This window comes from Pan paniscus, chromosome 3 (genome assembly GCF_029289425.2).
Source record: "Pan paniscus chromosome 3, NHGRI_mPanPan1-v2.0_pri, whole genome shotgun sequence".
Taxonomy (NCBI): Eukaryota; Metazoa; Chordata; class Mammalia; order Primates; family Hominidae; genus Pan; species Pan paniscus.
This window is the reverse complement of record NC_073252.2, coordinates 1,487,758-1,497,304: the sequence shown is the minus strand read 5'-3', so window position 1 is coordinate 1,497,304 and position 9,547 is coordinate 1,487,758. Positions and strand designations below refer to the sequence as shown.

The 9,547-nt window shown below is 44.4% G+C and overlaps 1 protein-coding gene across 4 annotated transcripts in view; it reads right to left on the bottom strand.

Annotated features, from left to right (window-relative positions):
* The window catches only part of LOC134730231 (uncharacterized), a 76,885-nt gene that overhangs the window by 26,582 nt on the left and 40,756 nt on the right, over positions 1 to 9,547 (bottom strand). The window lies entirely within an intron of this gene.

Below are 9,547 nucleotides of genomic sequence, written 5' to 3'. Positions count from 1 at the left end.
TGTCAGATGCATCCACAAACCCGGCAGGCAGGCGCCTGCCCACAGGACGATCAGAAGCTCAGACAAGGGGCACCTTGAGATCCGGACGAGGCCCCAGAAGCCCTCACTCTGCCCCCTCCTCTGTGGGAGCAGCTTGCATTGCTGCTGTTCATGGGGGGGCCACTGACCACCAAGACCCTTGCAGCCCATCAGGCCACCAGCAGACACCTCCTGAGACCTGAGCTCTGAGGCCCCAACCTCAAAGATGTCCTCAGGGGCTCACTGTGATCTGCCGTGGCCCTTTCTGCAGCAGGGGTCCCCGGCCCTCCCCACCAGTGCCACTCACCTGGTGGAACCCCAGGGCCCTCTCAGTGCCTGGGCGGGAGCTCTGTGTGGTTTGAGGATGGAGATGCTTGGGGGATGGCTGCTTCTTCAGTCCTCTCCCAGTGACTGGAAGGTGGGGGCTCACTTCCCTCACCGAGGCCTGGTAGACGACCCTTCCTCGTAACTGTCTAAGGCCCTCCAGCCCTGATGCTTCTAGAACCAGACCCCAGGCCCAGCTCCCACCACCCTGCACGCCATCCCTGCCCACCATCCTTGAAAACAATGAACTAAGCCCAAGCTCACGGGCGCATGAGCTCTGAGGTGACGTGGAGATCTGAAAAACCCCTGGCTTAAAGTTTTCTTAAGGTTCCTGGGACTGACAATGCCAGGAGGCCCCTGAAGGAATGGCCGTAAATCCTGTGTAGAGATCACACTGTGTACTTGGAACTCAAGAGGATCCCCAGGAACATGAACCCACAATCAGAACCCACAAAACGCACAGAACACCAGCCCTGATGCTCCTGAGTCAGAGCACATGGCAAACTCCACGGTCAGAGCCACCGGGCCGCTGGGGCTGGCATGACCAGGAGAAGATGCTGACCGAGTTAACCTCGCCAGGAGCTCTAAACTCAAAGACACCAGAGCAGCACAATGGGGTGGTGCATTGAAGCCTCGACAGACGGACACAACACTCCAGTCAAAGGGCAGAGACTGCAAGAGCAGACTCACAGAACCATGCGCTACTGTGGAACCTGTGAAGTCCTGTAGGATCACTGAAAGGCTGGGGAAGGGGTTGTGGTGCAGACTCCTGCAGACACCTGGATCCACCTGTCCTCCCTCCTGGAGCATGGAGCTGGGGGGCCCTGGGGTAGGACAGGCGTCACTTTGGGGCCAGAACATTTACTGCCCAGGTGAGAGGCTATTGTGCTTTCCTGGCCTCAGGGACCCCAGGGCATGTGTTGACGTGGGTGCCATCACAGAAGTCTCCGGGGCCCCAGGGCATGTGTTGACGTGGGTGCCATCACAGAAGTCTCCAGGGCCCCAGGGCATGTGTTGACGTGGGTGCCATCACAGAAGTCTCCGGGGCCCCAGGGCATGTGTTGACGTGGGTGCCATCACAGAAGTCTCTGGGGCCCCCACGCCACTAGGATGGCTACTGTTGTGCTGAGGCATTGAGATTTGAAGGAGACCAATGGGGAACGCCATCCGGTAATGGAATGCTGTGTGAGGAATCCCACAGGGGCCGCCTGGCCGGAGGGTGGATCAGACAGGACCTATGTGGCTGCCCTCTCCTGAATGAGGTGGGGAGCACGGGAAGGCGCAGAGTGCAGAAACAGCACTGCATCAGTGGCCGCCATCTTGACAGCAGTGAGTAGTGGGTATAGACAGGAAAATGGAGAGGAGAAGCCCCTGCAATAGTCCCAAAAGAGAGAGGTTTGGGCCTCAGAGACACCCGTGGACATGGGAAGAAATGGATGAGTCTGGGTTTGTTTTGATGAAAACGCAACGTGAATACTTACAGACCTGCGTTTAACATGCCTCCCAGAGATACCCAAGCAGTTGACCCCATCCTACTTATAGACCTGCGTCTAACATGCCTCCCAGAGACACCCAAGCAGTTGACCCCATCCCAGTTTCAGGAAGGCCTTGTCCCAACTGGGTCAGCATGGGGAGCCAGGGGGGCAGTGAGCAAGTGAGGGCAAGTTCACACCTGAGGGACCCATTCGTGGTCTGTAGCCCCCTGCACACTGTGCTGCCACAGGTGGACGGGGGGCACCTGGGCCAGAAGGAGGGGCTCCACAACTACACTGAGACTGCATGCCCCTCATATGAGTGGGATGTGGATACGCTGGGCTCCAGGGTGCTGCTGGGCCTACGGGGTGAGGGTTGGTCCAGCCCACTGTGCTGAGAAGTGGTCGGCAGTCCACAGTGTCCAAGCCATAGGAGGATAATCATGGAATGGGCCACTGTGCTCAGCAACAACACACAGGCCATGGGGACTGGGGCTGAGGGGTCTGTGGCACTGGGGGAGGAAGACAAAGGGTAGACCATGGAGAAGCGATGGGCAGGGAGTTCCTGGCAAAGATGGTAGGCTGAGGAACTGAGCACTGACACCTAACTCCACTCCCACCATACTCCACTGGAGCTGCAGAAGAGGGTGTGTGGATGTCACAATCCAGACGCCTGCCTTGGCACTCTCAGGGGACACCCTCCACCCACAGAATGGCGAAACGGGATGGATACAGCTCTGAGACACTGCCCCTTTCATAAGATGCAGGGAGGACTCCACTTTCTACCCCCCCTTCTAAAAATAAGTAAACAAACACATTGAGGCTGGAGCAAGGAGGTGGTGTCAGGCCAAAGAAGCAAGCTCATGAGCAGCTGGGAGAGACAGGGCTCCTGAGGGCTGCTGTGAGCTTGGCTAGCAGCAGAGTGAAAAGGTGAACCCGGCACCCCACATGGAGAGGGACCCTCGAGGCCAGCAATGCCCTGTGATATAGGAAAGGACAGGAGCGATTCTCTCCTCAGGAGCTTTCCCAGTCCCTAGTGTGAGCCCCAACAATCAAAATCAGGCAATGAGCACAACACAAAGATTAAATAAACAAGAAAACAAGTAGCTATAATTGAAAGCCAGAAAAAAAACCCAACAGATTCAGACACCCAAGATCTCAGATAATTAACTTGTCAGAAATGTAATATAAAACAAATAGAACAAAAATGACCAACCAACAAGGGAAATTAGAAACAAACAGATACATTTGGAAAGGAAAAATTATAAAATGAGGAAGCCTGAGTGAGTTGGAGAGCTAATTAGCATAGCTGAACAAAGAATTAGTGAACTGGAAGATCTAGCTGAAGATATCAGGCAGAATGCAGCACAGAGAGACAGGAAATGGGAAATTTCACAAAGATATGGAAGACAAGATGGAAAGTTCTAAAATGTTTTAAATCAGAGACTCTAAAGGAGATAATAGGGAGAGTGGAGAAGAGATAATATTTAAAGAGAAAATAGTGCAAATTTACAGCACTGGTTAAAATTAGAAGCTGTCTCCAGAAACAGAAAGCATAATGTATTCCAAAGAGGAGAAGCGAAAGCAGTCCACGCCCACGCACAGTATATTGAACTGGTGAACACTAAACACAAAGAAAGAACCTTCAGGCTGGGCGCGGTGGCTCACGCCTGTAATCCCAGCACTTTGGGAGGCCGAGGCGGGCGGATCACGAGGTCAGGAGATCGAGACCATCCTGGCTAACACGACGAAACCCTGTCTCTACTAAAAATACAAAAAAAATAAGCTGGGCGCGGTGGCGGGCACCTGTAGTCCCAGCTACTTGGGAGGCTGAGGCACGAGAATGGCATGAACCCCAGAGGCAGACCTTGCAGTGAGCCGAGATTGCGCCATTGCACTCCAGCCTGGGAGACAGTGAGACTCCATCTCAAAAAAAAAAAAAAAAAAAAAACAAGAAAAAACCTTCAAAGGACCCAGAGGAATGTACAGATTGCTTATGAAGGAACATCTATTGAATGACAGCTACTTCCTAACAGCCCAAAGGGAGTCAGAAGGCAGTCAGATAATAACTTTTGAAATGTTGAGAGAAATTAACTGTCAACCCACAGCTGGGAACTCAGCAACACCTTTTAAGAATGAGAGCAAAATGCAGACATTTTCAGATTAACAGAAACTGAAGAATCTTAATACCAAGATAATTACCCTGAAAAACTTCTAAAGGATGTTGTTCAGGGTGGAGGAAAATTATCCCAAAAGGATGGTCTGAGATTTGAGGAATGGTAATACAAATTATTTTAAATCTCTCCAATAACAAAAGTATAAATTCCCCAAAGATGGAGAAAAAAATAACAGCAAAATTAGAGAAGCTGAAAAGCAGCGGTAAAGTGAGAGCTGATCAGCAGGGCCGAGGAAAACAAATCCTAAGCTGGAAGTTCAGGTTCACAAATTCAAATAACTGGCCGGCCACGGTGGCTCACGCCTGTAATCCCAGCACTTTGGGAGGCTGAGATGGGTGGATCACTTGAGGTCAGGAGTTTGAGACCAGCCTGGCCAACATGGTGAAACCCCATCTGTACTAAAAATACAAAATTAGCCGGGAGTGGTGGCAGATGCCTGTAATCCCAGCTACTCAGGAGGCTGAGGCAGGAGAATTGCTTGAACCCAGGAAGCAGAGGTTGCAGTGAGCCGAGATTGCACCATTGCACTCCAGCCTGGGCGATACAGACTCCTTCTCAAAAAAACAAAAACCCCAAAAAAACAAACACCCAAATTCAAATAACTGGGCAAATTTTTAACCACAGAATGTTTAAAAGCACAGGGAATTGTCAGTTCCAAATACATTTATTACTAGATTCTATAATGTCATAGTATAATTTTGGTATAGGATAATGCTGACCTCATAAAATGAATCCAAGTGCTCTCTTCTCTGACTTTGTGAAAAATGGATATTAACTTTTTCATAAACGTTTTATAGAATATTTCACAGAATTCACCAGTGAGGCCACTGGGCCTAGAATTTTCTTTGTGGGAGGAGTTTTTAATTACAAATAAAATTTATTTATTCGATTCTTTATTAGATTGATTAGGCTATTAAAAATATTTTTTCTTGTGAAAGTTTTTGTAATTTGTGCTTTTGAAGAATTTGTCAATTTCATCTAAATTGTCAAATGTATTGGCACAACTCATTCACAAAATTCTTTTAGACAGGGTCTCCCTCTGTCGTCAGGCTGGAGTGCAGTGACACAGTCACTGCTTACTGCAGTCTCAGCCTTCTAGGTTCAAGCCATCCTCCCACCTTAGCCTCCTGAGTAGCTGGGACTACAGGTACCCCCCACCCCCACCACACCCAGCTGATTTTTATTGTTTTGTAGCAACAAGGTCTCACTATGATGTCCAGGCTGGTCTTAAACTCCTCAACTCAAGTGATATCCATCTTCCTTAGTCTCCCGAAATGCTGGGATTACAGACATGAGCTACCACACTGGCCCATAAAATTTCTTTATTACCCTCTTATTATCTGTAGAATTTATAACGATATCCCCTTTCATTCTGATATTGGTAACTTGTGGTTTTTCTCCTTCTCCCCTGATCAGACTTACCAATTTTATTGATCTTTCAAAGAACGAGTTTTAGTTTCATTAGCTTTCTCTAGTGTTTGTTCATTTTGTTTCAATGATTTCCACACTTTACTTTTACTTTTTCTTCCATCAATCTTTAATGTTTCCTTCCTTCTTACTTTAGGTTTAATTTGCTTTTCTTTTTGTAGTTTATTAAGGTAGAAGTTTAGGTCATGGATTTTAAACTTTTCTTCTTTTCTAATACAAGCATTTTTTTTTTTTTTTTTTTTTTTGAGACAGAGTCTCACTCTGTCACCCAGGTTGGAGTGCGGTGGTGTGATCTCAGCTCACTGCAACCTCCGCCTCCCGGGTTCAAGCAATTCTCCTATCTCAGCCTCCCAAGTAACTGGGACTACAGGCACATGTCACCATGCCTGGCTAATTTTTAAATTTTTAAAATAGAGATAGGATCTTACTATGTTGCCCAGGCTGGTCTCAAACTCAATACAGGTATTTAAAGGCATAAATTTCCCTTTATAAATTGCTTTAGCCGCATACCACAAAAGAAATATGTTTTCATTGCAATTCAATTAAAATACTTCCTATCTTCCCTGTGACATCTTCTCTGATATATGGTTTATTTAAAACTGTGTTTAATATCTAAATATTTGCAGTTTCTCATATAAGTTTTATTACGATTTCTAATTCAATTAAGTTATGGTCAGGAACATATTGTATGATTTCAATCCTTGTAAATTTATTGATACTATTTTATAGCCCCAAGTAAGACCTATCTTGGCAAATATTCCCTGTGCATCCTGTCATGCCTGAGTGTGGTGTTTCACTAATGTTAGTTTGCTCAAGTTGGGTCACATTGGTTGATGGCATCATTCAGGTCTTCACTAATCCTACTGACTTCCCTTTATTTGTTCTATTACTAATAGAGGATTGTTGACATCTCCAACTATAATTATAGACGTATCTCTTTCTCCTTCAATTCTGGCAATTTTTGTTTCATAAAATTTGGAAGCTTTATTATTAGGTACATATATATTTAAGATAGTTCCCATTTATCATTATGAAATGCTCCTTTATCTCCAGTAATCTTCTTTTATTTAAAAATCTATCTTGCCTGATATTAATATTGGCACTCCTACTTCTTGGATTAGAGTTTGCATGGAATATCTTTTTAAAAGCCAGTTTCTTGTAGACAATACTTATTTGAGTCTTGCTTCTTTACTGGTCTGATAATCTCTGCCTTTATGTCATTTACATCGAATGGACTTAATTGATATCATCAGATTTAAATCTACCATTTTCATTTTTATTTTGTCTCATCTGTTCTTTCTTTTCTTGCATATAATTTTATTTTTAAGCCATGTAAATATTTTACATAATTAAAAATAAAAATAGTGAACTTTAAAAAGGCAAAATAACTAAACTGCAAATATTGAAAACAAACTGACACAAATGAAATATACTTTATATGAAAATAAAGTAATTACTTCAATAACTTTAAATGGTGTTTTTGTGCATATGTCCCCGGGAAAAGACGAAAGAGAATGGCAAAGAAATCTTAGATGGCATTTTGTAGTCTTTTTGATAGCAGCAAATGTTGGTGTGGCTCTTTGGAAACTCTTGCGGACACCCCCGCTTTACTGCACTTTGCTTCACTGTGCTTTGCAGATACTGTGCTTTTTACAAATGGAAGGTTTGAGGCAACCTTGAATTGAGCAAGTCTGTCAGCGCCATTTTCCAACAGCATGTGCTCACTTCATGTCTCTGTGTCACTTTTTGGTAACTGCCACAATATTTCAGTGTATTTTATCATTATTATATCTGTTATAACGATCTGTGTTCAGTGATCTTTGTTGTTACTGCTGAAATTGTTTTAGGACGTCACCAACTATACCCACGTAAGATGGCAAATGTAGTAGATAAATGCTGTGTGTGGTCTGACTGCTCCAATGACTGTCCATTGCCTCATTTCTCTCTCTCTCCTCAAGTCTCCCTATTTTCTGAGATATACTAATATTGAAATTAGGCCAACAAGTAACCCTGCAGTGGCCTCTAAGTGTTCAAGTGAAAGGAGGAGCCATCATCTCTCTCTTGCAATCAAAGGCTAGAAATGATTAACATAAAGCTGAGATAGGCTGAAAGCTAGGCCTCTTGTACCAAACAGTCAGCCAAGTTGTGAATACAAAGAAAAAAGTGTTGTTATTTTTTGAGACAGGGTTTTGCTCTGTCACCTAGGCTGGAGTGCAGTGGCATGATCATAGCTCACTGTAACCTTGAACTCTTGGGCTCAAGGGATCCTCCTGCCTTAGCCTCCAAACTAGCTAGGACTACAGGCATGTGCCCAGCTAATTTTTTTTTATGTATTTTTTTGTCGAGACAAGGTTTTGCTATGTTGCTCAGGCTGGTCTCAAACTCCTGGCCTCAAGCAATCCTCCTGCCTCAGTCTCAAAGTGTTGGGATTATAGGCATGAGCCACTGTGCCCAGCCAAGAAAAGTTCTTGAAGGAAATTAAGAGTGCCACTCCAGTAAACACACAAATGATAAAGTGAAACAGCCTTATTGCTGATATGGAGAAAGTTTGAGTGGTCTAGATAGAAGATCAAACCGGACACAACCTTCCCTTAAGCTAAAGCCTAATCCAGAGCAAGGCTTTCTCTTCAGTTCTATGAAGGCTAAGAGAGGTAAGGGAGCTGCAGAAGAAAAGTTTGAAACTAGCAGAGGTTGGTTCATGAGGTTTAAGGGAAAAAAAAAAAAACAGAACAAGGTGAAGCAGCAAGTGCTGATGTAGAAGCTGCAGCAAGTTACCTAGAAGATGTAGCTAAGATCATTGATGAAGATGGCTACACTAAACAGTGGATTTTAAATGTAGACAAAACAGTCTTCTATTGGAAGAAGATGCCATCTAGAACTTTCATAGCTAGAAAGAAGCCAGTGTCTGGCTTCAAAGCTTCAAACGACAAGCTAACTCTCTCACTAGGGGTAATGCAGCTGGTGACTTAAAGTTGACTCCAATCCTCACTGACCATTCTGAAAATCTTAGGGCCCTTGATAATTATGCTAAACCTCCTCCACTTATGCTCTATACATGGAACAACATGGCCTGGATGACAGCCATCTGTTTACAGCATGGCTAACTGAATATTTTAAGCCTACTTTTGAGACCTACTGCTCAGAAAAAAAAAAAAAGATTATTTCAAAGTATTACTATGCATTGACAATATTGACAATGCAGCTGGTCACCCAAGAGCTCTGATGAAAATGTATAAGGAGATTACTGTTGTTTTCATGCCTGCTAACACAACATCCATTCTGCAGCCCATGGATCAAGGAGAAATTTCAATTATCAAGTCTTACTATTTGAGAAATACATCTTGTAAAGCTATAGCTGCCACAGATAGGGATTCCTCTCATGAATCTGGACGAGTAAATTGAAAACCTTCTGGAAAGGATTCACTATTCCAGATGCCATTCAAAACATTGATGATTCATGGGAGGACATACAAATATCAACATGAACAGGAGTTTGGGAGAAGCTGATCTTAACCCTCAAGGATGACTTTGAGGAGTTGAAGACTTCAGTGCAGGAAGTCTCTGCAGATGTGGTGGAAACAGCAAGAGAAATAGAATTAGAAGTGGAGCCTGCAGATGGGACCAAATTATTGCAATCTCAGGCTGAAACCTGAACTGATGAGGAGTTGCTTCTTATGGATGAGCAAAGAAAGTAGTTTACTGAGATGGAATCTAGTCCTGGTGAAGATTCTATGAACACTGAAATGAAGCCAAGGGTTTAGAATATTCCATAAACTTAGTTGATAAAGCAGCAGCAGAGTTGGAGAGGACTGGCTCCAATTTTGAAAGACTTTCTACTGTGGGTAAAATGCTATCAAAGTGTCACATGCTACAGAGGAATCTTTTGTGAAAGCATCAATTGATATGACAAACTTCGCTGATGTCTAATTTTAAGACATTGCCACAGCCACCACAACCTTCAGCAGCCACCACCCTGATCAGTTAGCAGCCGTCCACATCAAGGCAAGACCCTCCACCAGCAAAAAGGTTACCACTCCATGAAGGCTCAGATAATCATTAGCATTTTTTAGCAATAAAGTATGTTAATTAAGGTACATGCATCTTTTTTGTAGACACAGTGCTTATTAC